The following is a 15,914-nucleotide window of genomic DNA, read 5'->3' as shown; positions in this document are numbered from 1 at the left end:
GGGATACCTGGGCGGCTCAGCGGTTGAGCATCTGCCTTCGGCTCAGGGCGTGTTCCTGGAGTCCTGGGATCTAGTCCCGCATCGGGCTCCCCGCAGGGAGCCTGCTTTTCCCTTTGCCTGTGTCTCTTCCTCTCTGTCTCTCATGAATAAATAAATAAAATCTTAAAAAAAAAACAAATAAATTATTCTTTAGAAAAGCAGGAAGAAAATAGTTCCAAAAAAGGTGAAAAAGAAAGATTTTGTTGTTAAAATGAGGTATTCCTTTTTATTGATTCCAAAGTACACACTTATTAATGTCCAAGAGGTATAAAATGAACTATTACAAATTCAAATGTCTGATGTAAAAGCTATAAGGGAATTCTCAAACTTTAACGTGTATATAAATCACTTGGAGATTTTATTAAAATGCAGGTGATGATTCAGTTGGTCTGGGATGGGATCTTAGCTTCTGCATTTCCAACAAGCTCCCAGGTGATGCCAGTGCTGTTGGCCCCTGGAATCTCATTGTGAGCAGCAAATCTGTAAGATACCTCAATAGATAAATTATGAGATTAAAATTAAAAGAAAATCTGAAACTTTAATCTTACTGCCTCTCTTGGCAATCTGTTCTAGTAGTTGACAATATATAGAGTCAGGACATTTTCCCTAAATATAAATGTCTGTAGCAAGGGTGAATGGGCTTACCCTAAAGTCCTCTTCCTAGTTGAAAGAGAAAACAACTATCATATATTTACTTTGGTTGCTTAGGGATTAATAGGTACCCTTTTCTCTATTTCACATTTTTTCAACATCAACTTCTTTTAGCATTTATTGTATATTTTACTTTATTATCCCAGTTTTAGTTGCAAATTATCTGCATAGCATAGCAAGTGACAAGCAAGTTGGCTGGGCCAGCTCTGTGTCACACTGCAGCTCTGTGGGTCGGTTAGGGCAGTTCTGTTCCTCACGTCTTCATTCTGATGCCCTCACCCAGGGGAAAAAAGCTATGCAAGGAAAGCTGTCCTCGTGGCAGTGGAATGAGATTTGTTTTCACTAACACCATCTCCAAATATTAGTACATGTCTATCTTAAGTGCCTTATTAACACACATGTATCTGCTCATCTACCATGGCATTTTCCTTGAGTATGAGTTCTCTAGCTGGGGTTCTGAGTTGTTTTTATTCTATAAACCATGCTTAGAAGATATTGGCTTTCCAAAGCATTCAGCTCAGTTTCCGTGGGGGGAAAAAATAGTCCTTTTTGGACTAATATGTAGGTCAGTTACATAATTACATAAACAAATATAAATTACATAAATACATTTGAGGATAAACAAGTGAATTTTGACCGACATTAACTAAACTGGTGTGAACAGATGCGTATGTGGTCATATTTGAGAGTGGTGGTTTTATCTCTGAGCAGTCAGTATGAATATTAGAGTATTTTACAGAGAGAAAACAGAAAAGTTAAGATAAATTTGTCTTTGTTAAATGTAGTCTCCTAAATGGAGATTAGGTCATTTTTTACAGTAAAGAGCATATTTAAAACATATTTACTAATTTCTAATCCTATACTCTTTACCTCTGCAATATCACCATCCTGGCTTCTTTTCCATTCTTTCAGGATTTCTTCTATGCCTTAAACCCCTCAAGATTTGGCCCTTACCCCCCACTTTTTTTTTTTGGTGGGGAGGGAGGACTTGTTATTTATCCTAGTAGAGCCAAACTTCAGTCACACTTTCCCTGTAGGAATCAGTTTATGTATTTGACATAGATCTCAATGTTTATTTATTCAAGCCTAAAAATAACTGAGGTTAAGGAATTCATGGACTATATGCTGACTCAGTGGTACTTTCAGTTCATTTGACTTGTTGCAAAATTCCATAAACAGAAGTATTTGCCTTTAAAGTGAATAATACCGATTCTTAATGTTTTGGAGGATCATAGATTTTTAGAGTAGGGAGCAAGTCAGAGATTATGTAATATAGCATTGTCCCTTTTCTGGTGAGGAAATCAAATCTCTGAGGATTTTTGTGACTTTTCTTCCCTCAGTCAGCAGTTAGGGTAGAGGTAAAAGAAATTTGAATAATTTGCTTAAAATACCATAAATCGTTTCAAAACAATTGAATATTTAGAAATTTATGTGGGAACATGACAAAAAATTCAGCTGTTTTTGTACTCTTAAATGTACGATGTAATGGAAAGCCCTTTTTGAGAGGAATGATGAAATTAAGCAGAAAGACCCAGAAATTAAGGAAGATAGAAGCTTGGTCAAAATTTTCTTAAGGCCTGTTTTGGGTTTTGTGTATGAAATAGTTTTAACTATAACGGAAATCTCATCTCATGGAGTTATTCATCTTTTTATTTGAATTAATATTTCTGATTATTGCCATTAGAAATTTTTGGAATTCCTTTCTTGTGAGTAGATTTTAAACCAGAAAGGAGAAAAGCTCCTTTGTAGTCAGATGGCTGTGCTTTCGGTCTCTGTGTTTCAATCTCTCTTTCTTTCCTTGCCTTTCTCCCTGCCTCTGCCTTCTCCACCCTGTTTCCTTTTCTGTCTTTCTGTTTTTTGCTTTCTGGTATTTTTTTGTTTTGTTTTATTATATATTGTCAAGGAAATAACTAGAATTGCTTTATGGCACTTACCATTAAATATCCATTATGTCATTTTAAGTGTGACAGATGTGTCTGTGAATGGCATTTTAGAATGGAATTAAATGTGTGTTACTCTGCCCTTATGCATTATTAATAATTCCTTAAGATGAAGAAACTATACATTAGCATATATTTATAGTCATCTCTGAAATTTTATCATGAATTGATCCTGTTTTTATGAAATGTAAACAGATGTATTAAACATTTATTTGAACAGCAGTTTGTACATTTTGAGGACTTCAGTTTTATTGTCTGCAATGTAGTTGCGGCCTTAAGGCTAGTGCATATAGCCAATTGTCATTTAAATTTAATCTTCTAATTGTAAGTTATATTAATTTCATGTAGGATCTCAGAAACATTAAATTACATATTAAACATATTAAACTTTTTCTATGTTTATTATCTTTGAGGACATTATTTTTTTTTTTTTCTATTTTGTTGAAAATGATTCTGGATTTCCAAAGACATTTATAAAAAGAGATTGTTGGGCAGCCCGGGTGACTCAGCGGTTTAGCGCTGCCTTCGGCCTGGGGCATGATCCTTGAGACCCGGGATCGAGTCCCACGTCAGGCTCCCTGCGTAGAGCCTGCTTCTCCCTCTGCCTGTGTCTCTGCCTCTCTCTGTCTCTCTCATGAATAAATAAATAAAATCTATTTTAAAAAAAAGATTGTTATTTTTTAAAGCTCTGAACTATTGTAAATTTCATGAGATGAGTCTTAAACTAGGTTCTGGAAGACAGGTTTTACATTCTTGGTTTTCAGATCAAATTGGCTACAGTAATAATAAGTTACAATTGAAATATGAAACTGACATAAAGCAGAAACTGGAATGTTACTAACAGCTGTTGCCATAAAAGAGTGGCTAGAATTTTATTGTATGTCTAGAGCATCTCACAAGTCTCTTCTTTTAGCTTCCTGAATTTAGTTCTAGTTCTCCTCTGTTTCATCTCTCTTTAAGAACCAAATATTATTTCCTTTTGTTCCAGAAATAAATTAAAAGAATATTAAGCTGATCACATCCACCTTGCATAACGTTCTGTCTTATCTAAAAGTACTCTTTCCAAGTCATAATTCCTTTGGGTTTAGCTGTTTTTATGAGTTTAATAACATCTAGGTCTGCTGCAGATCCTGACCTCTGCCATCTTTCTAACCCTGCAAATCTAACTAGGTTCCTTCTCTTGGCTGTTGAACTTCTTGTTGAAATTCAGCATGTCTCTTCTTTTCAGCATCATTTCCTTTTTATTTATTTATTGATTTTATTTTATTTTTTTACCCTGTCAGTTAAGTCTGTCCTGTGAGTGGTCATAAACAAGTTGGGAATCATTATATAGGCCACACTTTGGGCGCAGCATGCCTTAGTTCAGTGCCCAATTTTATTTGGAGTGTGACTAGTGGACCCCAAGTAGAACTTGCCTATAGTCTCTTATTTATAACACTTTTCTATAGGAAATAGTGCATAAAGTCTGATTTCTGGACATGCAACATAAATGGAAGAAGTTTTAAATGCTTATGGAAGCTAACAACAGACTAGTGGAAGAGATAAATATCATGAATCTGAGGAACAGACATTTACGTTTTATCAGTTTTGAAGGAGTGATATATTAATAGGAACTTTACAGATCTCCCATGACTTAAAAAAAAAAAATCCACCATACTAGTCAGTGTCTCCCAGAGCTTCAGAGCCAGTTTGTCTTTTTTTTTTTTTTGCAATTGGAGAGGACTGTGGATGGTGACAGTGATGAAAGATGAAATGATTACATCTAGCCTGTATTTACTGAATTCTTACTATGTACCAGGCATTGTGCTGAGTGCTTTTTAAACAGTATTGGGTTAATCCTTCCTAGTACCCACTATAAACTACTGTAGGTACTGATATCTTCTCCATTTTATATGTAAGGGAACTGAGGCTTTGAGAGGTTAAGTAACTTGCCAAGGATTGTGTAACTGGAAATAAACAGAGATGGGGTTTGCATTTGGGTTTTTTCTTTTTCCATTTTATTTTTTATTTTTATTTTTTTTTGTTTTTTTTAAAATAAATTTATTTTTTATTGGTGTTCAATTTACCAACATACAGAATAACACCCAGTGCTCATCCTGTCAAGTGCCCCCCTCAATGCCCGTCACCCATTCACCCCCACCCCCCGCCCTCCTCCCCTTCCACCACTTCCCAGAGTTAGGAGTCTTTATGTTCTGCCTCCCTTTCTGATATTTCCCACACATTTCTTCTCCCTTCCCTTATATTCCCTTTCACTATTGTTTATATTCCCCAAATGAATGAGAACATACACTGTTTGTCCTTCTCTGATTGACTTACTTCACTCAGCATAATACCCTCCAGTTCCATCCACGTTGAAGCAAATGGTGGGTATTTGTCATTTCTAATGGCTGAGTAATATTTCACGTATACATAGATCACAGCTTCTTTATCCATTCATCTTTCGAGGGACACCGAGGCTCCTTCCACAGTTTGGTTATTGTGGACATTGCTGCTAGAAACATCGGGGTGCAGGTGTCCCGGCGTTTCATTGCATCTGAATCTTTGGGGTAAATCCCGAACAGTGCAATTGCTGGGTCGTAGGGCAGGTCTATTTTTAACTCTTTGAGGAACCTCCACACAGTTTTCCAGAGTGGCTGCACCACTTCACATTCCCACCAACAGTGTAAGAGGGTTCCCTTTTCTCCGCATCCTCTCCAACATTTGTGGTTTCCTGCCTTGTTAATTTTGCATTTGGGTTTTTTCTAATCTCAGAGCCTATTCTCATTTTCTCACTCTATCTGGCTACACAAGTACTTCCTGGTCTTTTTCACATCATGTAGTATGTAGAAGATGTGCATGGTAGGGAAAATGGCTAAGACTGCTTATAACTGGAGGCAACTGACCTGGAGATGGATACCTTAGAAGTCTCCTGTACTCCCACTGAATCAAGTCAGAGTAAAGAAGGATTTAGTACCTAGTGATCCTGTTCAGTCATTTGTGGCAGACACACCCATTGGGAAGCTCTGTGCTACACTACAGTGTCCCTGTAGAAAATAGGAAGTGAGAGGTAAATGCTTTTTTTCCTAAGTACACAATGCTTCCAAGCTCCCCTTATCATCACAGGCCAGGTGGTGAGAGTATAGATTGGTGATGTGTTCTCAGATCTCTTATATTCCTCTCTTTCTCTTTTTTCCTCTTCCATTATTAATCATTGAGTTTTGTTCATTCAGGAAATATTTATTGAGTATATCTATGTGCAGTGCTTTGGTCGTTAAAAAAGACTGATGGTTTGTCAGAAGAGATGCTACTTCTTGCTAAGGTCTGGATGTTTGTGTCCCCTTTCAAATCCATATACTAAAATTCTAACCTTCAAGGTAATGGTATAGAAGGAGGGGCCTTTTGGTGGTGATTAGACTATGCAGGTGGAACCCTCATGAATGGGATTAATGTCCTTGTAAAGGAGGCTCAAGAGAGGTACTTTGTTCCTTTTGCCATGTGAAGGCACAGCAAGGAAGTTCCAAACCAGGAAACAGATTCTCACCAGACACCAAATCTGCAGGTACTTTGATATTGGACTTCTCAGCCTCTGGAACCGTGAGGCATACATTTCTATTGTTACTAAGTTACTAAGTTACTAAGTTTATGGCATTTTGTTAAAGCAACTCCAGTGGACTAAGACCTTTGTGCATAAGTTACTTTAATGTAGTGGGCGCCGGCAACCCCCAGGGTGGCTCAGCGGTTTAGTGCCGCCTTCAGCCCAGGGTGTGATCCTAGAGACCTGGGATCAAGTCCCACATCGGGCTCCCTGCATGGAGCCTGCTTCTCCCTCTGCCTGTGCCTGTACCTCTCCCTCCCTCTCTCTGTGTCTTTCATGAATAAATAAATAAAATCTTAAAAAAAAAAAATAGTAGTGGGCGCAGTACCACACCAGTGACATGAATACAGTACAGCAGACAGGAAGGATACATGATTAGTTTCAATCTGTAAGTGTGGTGGATGTTTCACTAACAAGCAGCATCTTGTCCAAGCCTGGAAAGATTAATAGAACTTAAACACAAGAGGTTAAGAGGTTAGTGATGAGGACAGTAATGCAGATAGAGTTGATAGTATCAGGAAAGACTTAGATGTTGGAATGCTTAGAACAATGTTTACATATTACAAAGAAAGGGAGGGAAAGGGAGAGGAAAAAGAACGCTTATTTGCCTCATTGTTTCTTCTAGTTACTACCTTGCGTCTTTCTTCCTTTGTACAGCCACATTTCTCAAATCATTTGCCCACACTTGCTATTTGTCTTTCTTTTGTGCCAATTTCCACATATTATGCTTCTGAAATTCATTTCACCGAGATCATCAAAGACACCCTGTAACCAACTCTCCTAGGCACGTTTATATCTTATTAAGTCTCTCAACTGGTTGTGACATTGCTGTCCAAGTGTCATCCTTTACAACACTCTGCTTACTTTCCCTGAAATCTTGCTTTTCCTCTCTGTCCAGCCATTCCTCCATCCCCTCTTTGTCCTTCTCTTACTTATATTATCGTTTAAGAGTTTTTCTATTTAATATTCTTTTCTAGGACCTCAGCTTTTCTTACTCTTCATACTCTCTGCGGGTGCTCTTACATACTTCTCTGGGCTCAGTTACCATTCATATACTGACCATCCCTTCATCTGTATCTGTGTCACAGATCTCTATCTCTCCTAAACTGCTTACTTATCTCACTGCCCCTCAAAATAAATTTTCCCCAAAGTGAACATATTGTCTCTGTCTCAACCCCTCCCCTAACTTCTTCTCCCCCAAACTGTTTTTCTTCAAGTGTTCATTTCAATAAATGGACATGCCACGTATCCAGTTGGCCCCAGTTGGAAATTTGGCCACCATCCCAAACTTCTCCTTTTCAATTACTCCGATAAATACAGTCACCAAAAATGGTCTATTTTGCCTTAATAAATGCTGAATCTCTGAGACTCTCTCCATGCTCACCACTGCTGCTCTACTCCTTAATCAAGGCTTCCTTTGCCTTCTTATAGGTCTGCACGTGTCTCTTGTCTCACCTCTCCACTTCACTCAGAAACCAGAGAGTGTTCTGATACTGTGCTTCTGGTTTAAAGGCATTCAATGAATTTCTTGCCCCCAGAGTAAAGTCTAAACTCTTTCAGATATTAAAAGGCTTTCATAATGGTCTGGTCCCACCTGAGAAACTGGGAGTCCAGTAGTTGGAGTCTGTTGCTTGGATTTGGATACCACTTTGTGTGGTATTGGACAAATTACCTTTCTTTTGCCTCATTGCTTTGCTTTGTTAAGATGGAGTTGATGATAAGGCCTAGGATTATTACTAGGATTGAATGAGTTTTTAGAACAGTACCTGCTACATAGTAATTAGCCAATAAATGTTAAGTCTTATTGTACTTGTTACCTTACCTATATCCATTATTGAAAAAATCCAGTCTTAAGGCATCACTTAATATGGTCATTCACTGGTTAGAGCACAAGGATTTCTCTGATCTCAGCAGATGTGAGGAGCATGAGGCAATTAGTGATTATTGCACATACCTACTAGCAAAAAGTAAATGGTTTATATGCTGGGTGCCCAAGGTGAGGATAGACATTTGAACACCATTGAATTTCAAAAGAGGAAGAAGATATTTTGTGAAAATTTGACCAGTCCTTTAAAAAGATGATCAGCTCAGTGGTAGCTGCAGCAGCTAACCTTTATTGAGCTCCTACTATGTGTCAGGCGCCGTGTTAAACATTTTATGTGCATTATTTTCCTCAAAAGAGCTTTCAGAATATTACTTGTAGCCCTGTTTTACAGATGAGGAAACCGAAGCATTAAAAATGAAGCAGTCCTATCAAATGTAGAGCTGGAATTCAAATCCAGATAGATGACCAAGAAGTCCTCCAGTTACTCATTTTTTCAAATGTTTTTCCTTATCTGTCACAAGTTTTTTGAGGCAATATGTGCAAATACACAAAATCTCTCTCTCTTGTAGTGTTAAAAAACAATTTAGTTTTTTCATCCTGACATTATTTTAAATGTATATAAAATATGATATATTTATCCAAGCTTCTCATGCATAAAATATATGCTTCAAATAAATTATAGTCTCAGCATGTAGAAAGATAAAAATTCCAAGCATCAGTCTTGTAACATGAAAGATTTCAGGAATCAATGTTCAAATGCAAAAAACAAATACATAAATATTTGACATGTTGTGTTACCTCAGGCTTTTAAGGGAAACATTCTGAGTTTAGAGGAGCTTGTGTTAAATATGTCTGTCACTTTGGCCTTTTGTACTTTTGCAAATGTAAAAGAAGAACTAATATCCTATTGACAATTGAGAAGTCCTGTTCAGGCTTGATTTAATCTGGCTGTGTACATTTCATGAAAGGAGAGCATTTGGATAGAGCTTTTGTCTGAAGATTGGGGATGTTTATATTGGGTTTTTATTTTATTTGTGATAGACTTTAAATGGTGTTACAACAAGTACTATATTTTCGAACACCAAGCACGTTAGATTCTCTTGTGAAGATAGATTGGCTTTGGTAGTGGTAATACTTTTTTCTTTCATTTCATTGGAAAAGATTATCCAACAATTATTGTTGTTCATCTCAGATTTAATTTGGTTTCATGCATACCAATTGTATGGTTTGCTTTTTGTTCTTTCTTTTAAAATATCTTTAAAAATTAATTTTGATGTATTTTTTTTTGATAGCTTGCCCTAGCAGGCCAAAACCATGAAAATTTTTCGCTTTTCAGAATGCTATAGTCTATTGTTCTGTTTCTTTGATAAAGAGATATAAACTGTGTTTTCAACTGTCAGGATGTAAGAATGTAGACAACACAATTCACAAGTTAATTGAGCTCTTTATGAAGAGAATATGACTTACTGCCTTTTACTAATACCAGATAAAAGAAGGCTTTTTCTTTGATGATTTTTCTTACGGACATATTTATTTGTATTAGTTAGTACGTTTGTATTTCAGGTGACTTCTGGTCCCCCTGCCCCCTTTAAATAACATCTTGGAAATTAAGTGTTGGGGATTGGCATCTCTTTTCCACTCTTTATATTTCTATCAGTGATTTAGATCATCCATCCTGACAATTTTAGTTTGAATTAGGAGTGGGGGAAAATGTAACCTTTTGAACATACGGTTCGTAATTTTGTAGGGGAATGAGCACAGGCTTTAGACTAATCTGGATGTAGATTCCACTTTTACCATTCACTGGTTGTGCAACTGTGAGCAACTTACTTAATCTCTTGGAGCCTATTTATTCATTCATAAAATATCAATAATTTCTCCTTTGCTGCTTGTCTTGAAGATAAGAGATACTGCTACTGCTGATAAGGCCTCGTTCAGTGACTGACACATAGTAAATACTCAGTAAATTTGTGGGGATTATGCCTCTTCTGTGAAGAAGATATTTTATCTTAGCCTGAGGAAATATCTGTTAGATTTTGTAGTAGTTATTAGTACTAATCACTGAATATTTCCAGATTTCTCCCCTGACCTTGGGTTACATGGTAGGAGTGTATTTTACTGACCCTTGTAGCTAAGTGTGATGGGATTAGGGCCAAGGGATATGAATGAATGTGATATATGTATGTCACTTCTGGGCAGAAGCTTTTAAGAATTCATATATCAATTACCACATCCCCTATTCCTGTCTCCCTAATCTAGGAAATGTGTGTCAAGATAGAGCACCCATCAGCCTGGATTCCTGACTAGAATGAACAGAGCTCTCCTGCTGAACTTGCAGCATGAGCTAGAAATAAACTTAACTGTATCATGCCACTGAGTTGGGGCTATAGTTCCTTACTGCTGTAAAATAATGTCCTGAATGAGACAGAACTACTCCGAAATTGTGTGCAGTTTTTATCTGAATGAAGCGAAATATTTACTTCTAAATGAAGATTTGACCTTTAGAAAACACAAATTGCTTATGATTGTTCTTTAATGCAGAATTAATCTTGAACACCCTGACCTTTGAAAACAGAATATATTTTATAAGAATGTAGTGCTTAAAAGCATGTTGGAATCTAGAAGTTACTTTTTTTTTTTTTTTTTTTAATTCTTTGAAAAGGAGCAAGGGAGGAGAGGGCGGGTGGGGGGAGGGCACTAGTGGGAGAAGCAGACTCCCCACTGAGCAGGGAGCCCCATATCAGCTCAAACTCCAGGACTTTGGGATCACGACCTGAGCTGAAGGCAGATTCCTAACCAACCAAGCCACCCAGGCGCCCCAAGAAGTTACATTCTTAATGAGTATAGCATGAGGATGGGGTACATTGCTAGGCAGTAAAGCCTCTGAGTTTCATTTAATGTGGAGTACCCCAGGCCTGGTAACAGCAAGAGTAGCTCTTTAACACCACTGAACACTACAGGTCCTGAGAGAAAGATAAAAGGCTAGGAACAGTAGTTTAAGATTAATGGTATTTCATAATAGTTGTTGCCACTTGCATTGCTAGCATGATTGCATATCTAAGCATCTGCTTTGCATGCTTAGGGGGGTTGAGTGAGAATGTGTACCACTTGCTCTAGCTGCTTAATCTTGAGCAAGTTCTGTAATTCTTTTGGTTTTGTTCTTACCCAGAAAATGGGCAGTGTAAACCCTATTGGTGATGTAAAGATATGAGCTAAAGTATTATGGGATAACATATTGAATGTTTAGCTCTGTGACTATAATTTAGAAGGGGCTAAAAATATGGAGGTTTCTATCCCCTCTTGTTAGCTGCATTTGTTGTTAAAGGTGGTGCTGATGCATTATTAAGACTTTTCTTTTTCTATATGATTTTAGAAAGGAGTAAGACTATTCCTTTTCTTGTGAGTAGTATCCTTTATATAATCCTTTTGTTTTCTGTAATACCACGTAAAACTCACTAGACTATGAGTTTTTCTTTTTTTAAAGATTTTATTTATTCATGAGAGACACAGAGAGAGAGAGAGGCAGAGACACAGGCAGAGGGAGAAGCAGGCTCTATGCAGGGAGCCCGACGTGAGACTTGATCCCGGGACTCCAGGATCACTCCCTGGGCCAAAGGTGGCGCTAAACCGCTGAGCCACCCGGGATGCCCTAGACTGAAATTTTTGAAGGAAATGGACTCTTTTTTAAATTCTGGAAGCCTATCGAGTATCCTATCAAAATAGGTCCTCATTTCTGTCTATAGAATAGACCCTCGATAAGTGGTAGGTTAGATACAGTTTCTTCAGTTATCCAGCAGCATGATTATCATGCTCATATTTATGCATATAAATTCTGCATGTCTAATATAGAGATGTTATTTCTTGACTTACCTATATAAATAGGTACTAGTCTAGAAATTTTCTGTTAAATTACATTGTCAGAATGCTGTTTGCTTTCTGATAATGAAAGATTGTTGATGAAGCAAATTTCTCATATCCTAAACTATTTTGTCTATTGTCTTACATTTGAAAACATCTTGATTTCTTGTTTAGGACTTTCTGAATATTGGGATCCCTGGGTGGCGCAGCGTTTTGGCGCTTGCCTTTGGCCCAGGGCGCGATCCTGGAAACCATGGATCGAATCCCACGTTGGGCTCCCGGTGCATGGAGCCTGCTTCTCCCTCTGCCTCTGTCTCTGCCTCTCTCTCTCTCTCTGTGTGTGTGACTATCATAAATAAATAAAAAAAATTTTAAAAAAGGACTTTCTGAATATTGTTGCCATGTGAGAACAGAGGCAGTATTCATCTGAAACTGCAGCAGAAGTTAAAAAAAAATCCTACAATTGCAAATTTATCCTGATCTATGTCAGGAGACTTGGTATACATTATTGATTCTGTGGAACTGACAAAATTTATAGATTTACAAATTTTCTATGATATGTAGATATGTACATCATATGTGATGTGGTATGTAGTTGTGAAACATCTTTGGTGACAACTGCCAGTGTTAGAAACAGTTTAAAAACAAATTTTAGTTTAGTTTTAGAAATCACCTTCTTTTTTTTTTTTTTAAGTAGTCTTTGTATATTCTTTATTATTTCATGCCATGTAAGAATTGAATTTCCTTCAGAATGTATAGTTCTTGAGTAACTAATGCTACTTTTTTTAGCATTTAAATGACAGTGTATTAAATTTTGAATCATTTGAAGTGATACCATAATAAAATTCTAATGATCAAGTTATTGTTTTAATGGTATATTGCACCCTAGAATTTTGTTCAATAATAAACAGAATAAAGAGTATGAGTGACACAAGTATGAAAAAGGGCTATCCTTTACAAAGTTTATAATAGAAAACATACACTCTTGCTGAATGGGCACATCCCTGAGCTGATAAAATATTTGTTTTATAAAGCAATTACTCATGTTTAAATTATAACTCTGAAGTAAAGTTTTCCACAAGTACATGAAAGGTTTCCTGTATTGCACACTCATCGCTCCTGGTAGTACTGTCTTACTACGGGGAAGAAAAGAAAATGTTGTTTTCATATATTAGCTAGACTGAAGGTGGCATGTATTCGGGAGCCTGGGTGGCTCAGTCAGTTGAGCGTCTGCTTTCAGCTCAGGTCATGATCCTGGGATCCTGGGATCCTGGGATCGAGTTCTGCATTGGGCTCCCTACTCATTAGGGAGTCTGCTTCTCCCTTTGCCTCTCCCCTTCCTCCCTGCTCATGCTCTTTCTTTCTTTCTCTCTCTATATCTCTATCTCAAATAAGTAAATAAAACTTTTTAAAAATGATGCCTTGTATTTTTTATGTCTTTCTTTTTTTTTTTTCCTTTATGTCTTTCTTTATTCTCTTTTTTATAAAAATGTATAGGGGAATCTCTGGGTGGCTCAGCAGTTTGGTGCCTGCCTTCGGCCCAAGGCATGATCCTGGGGTCCCGGGATTGAGTCCTGCATCGGGGTCCCTGCATGGAGCTCGCTTCTCCCTCTGCCTGTGTCTCTGTCTCTCTCTCTCTGTCTGTCATGAATAAATAAAATCTTTTTAAAAAATCTTAAAAAAATAAACATAAGAAAATGTATAGTTTTTACTTAAAATGTGCATTCCCTCTACCCGCCCCGCCCCGCATGTTAGATTTCTGTTTATTTAGACTTAGTTTAATGCATCCAATAATACTAGTGTAATGAATGTTTGGATTCAAACTCAAGATAGATCTTATCTTCCTCAATATTAAAAATGTGTAGCTTTTTTTCTACCTATTTTATTCCACACTTGATCTTAGCCAAAAGGCCGAGAAGCGATCTACCTATTTTATTCCAATAAAGATATTTATAGTTAAAAGATGGCTATGGTGTTTGTCACAAATTTTCAGTTATTAGAAAAACTAAGAATTGAAGGTGAAATTTTTTATCATTTAGATAATAAAATGAATAGTACTGTATTAATTATATAGGGGGAAAATACTGTTAGTGTTCCACAGCTACAGGTCTGAGAGTTGGGTTATATAAGAGCTGAGTGAACATCTGAGTCCATATGTACTGCCTGGAAAACAGCCAGTTGCAGCTCAAACATTTCCTCATAATGTTCATTAACTTTTCATAGAGAAAGTGTTTCACACTTAGATCAGCTCTTTTAGAAGGAGGAAATTTAAAGCTAGAACAAATAATATTTAATGCTCATTTTTATAGACCAACTGTGAGAAACCCAGCCAAAAGCCAAGATTTTCAGCCCTACACATCTGGTCATGATGATTTTGGAATCTTTAAACACTGATGATATGTCTTTGTTATGACTTTAGAATATATTCTGGCCAACTCATTAGGCAGGTATGGAAACAAATCCTGAGTCAGACCAAGTTCCTATCATGCATGAAGAATACTGGACTGTTTTCATCCTGAAAGAGAAAAACAATTCTGTGGATTGTTTCATGGAGCCGTTTTGCCATATTATACATGAATGGAGTATAATACTCCTTAGTGTTTTCCCCTCTTCTACTCTTTTTCAAAAAAAAAAGAAAGAAAGAAAAAGAAAAGAAAAATCTGTTTCCTTTCATTTGTATGCTACTTTTCCTTATTTTTAGACCAAAGTTTGATAAACACCTGAAGGCTTGAAAATAATTCATATGCATCATTTATAAAATATTTAAATATTCTCTTAAAGACATGTTTAACCTAATCAGCTGTCATTTTGATATAAAATTTAAAGAAAAAGTCATGTTTACTTTAAAATAATCTTTAGGTAGCTTGTATGTTGTGCCAAATAGTATAGTGATAAGTTATCTCTGAGATTAAAAGCAAGAGTATAGGTTATTTTGTTCATTTCATCTCCTGGATCATAGCCTTTTATTAAAATACTTTGCAAAAAATATCAGTGACCATTATATGCATAGGGAGGATTCATTTCTCATTAAGCGTCTTCTCAGTTTTATAGAATGTTCCTTGAGAGACTGAGAAAATAATTTAAGATCTTTATATATGCATTTACTGAAGAATAGTATCCTGAACTATCTATTGAATATATAGACATATCTAAAAGACTTTATTGAAAACCTTTCTTTTTTAAGCAAAGATTGAATGTCTTCCATGACTCAGAGTAATGAAAAAGGAAATATTTATTTTGAGGATAAGCCAATTTATATATTATTGGACATAACACAGACCACCCAGGCCTGAAGCCTACTGTTTATAGTTAAAGATCTTAAATCTACATATGCTCTTGATGAGCAAGAGCTATCTTTGTTCCAACTAGAAAGTTTTATGTCTACAAAGGGTAATAATTTCATGTTTCTCCCCACCACCCTTGGCTAGTAAAATTCTGTCAAGATTATTTCATTTACACAGGGGAAAAGATTTCCTTGGACCGCAGTAATTAATAACATTTCCAAATTTCATCTGTCAAGGGCTAATGTTTAATATTGTTGGAAAACACTGCGTTATATTTGTCTTCAAAACCAGTTTCTTGTATAAATATGTGTGTGTATAAACAATGTAGCTGACTTGTTTTTAGTGTAAAATTTATACCTTGATTTGAAGCTTCATTCTTCTCTACACAGCTGTCAAATCTTAGAATTCTTCAAAGATTGGTTCTAGACTCTCTTCTTTTTCTGTTTTCTCATTGTGAATAGCTTATCCTATGTTCTTAGCTTTAACTACTATCTAATACAGTAGGAGGGAAGAAAGAGAAAATGATACAAAGCAGAAGCTGTTGGGCATGAATATTCTCAACTTTTCACTGAGAAGTCATGTCTGGTAACTTCTGTGTTTCTTAGTAAAAGTAGAAGGTAGGATCTTTGATGAAACTAAGAAAAGAGAGTCAAAGGCCTGAACAGAATTTGGAGGATTTGAAATTCTTGTTATGTATAGATCAGAGGAAAACATAGGATTGCTGGGCCATGTTCAGGATCCGT

General features: G+C 36.5%; 1 protein-coding gene and 1 pseudogene across 4 annotated transcripts in view; one reads left to right on the top strand and one right to left on the bottom strand.

The window, feature by feature from the left end:
- Nucleotides 1-15,914, top strand: part of TMEM135 (transmembrane protein 135) — a 286,961-nt gene that overhangs the window by 219,647 nt on the left and 51,400 nt on the right. The window lies entirely within an intron of this gene.
- On the bottom strand, nt 13,664-13,810 carry LOC119865063 (annotated as a pseudogene).

Source organism: Canis lupus, chromosome 21, assembly GCF_011100685.1.
Source record: "Canis lupus familiaris isolate Mischka breed German Shepherd chromosome 21, alternate assembly UU_Cfam_GSD_1.0, whole genome shotgun sequence".
Classification (NCBI taxonomy): domain Eukaryota; kingdom Metazoa; phylum Chordata; class Mammalia; order Carnivora; family Canidae; genus Canis; species Canis lupus.
The sequence above is the reverse complement of the archived record's forward strand: the minus strand, read 5'-3'. Positions and strand labels throughout refer to the sequence as shown.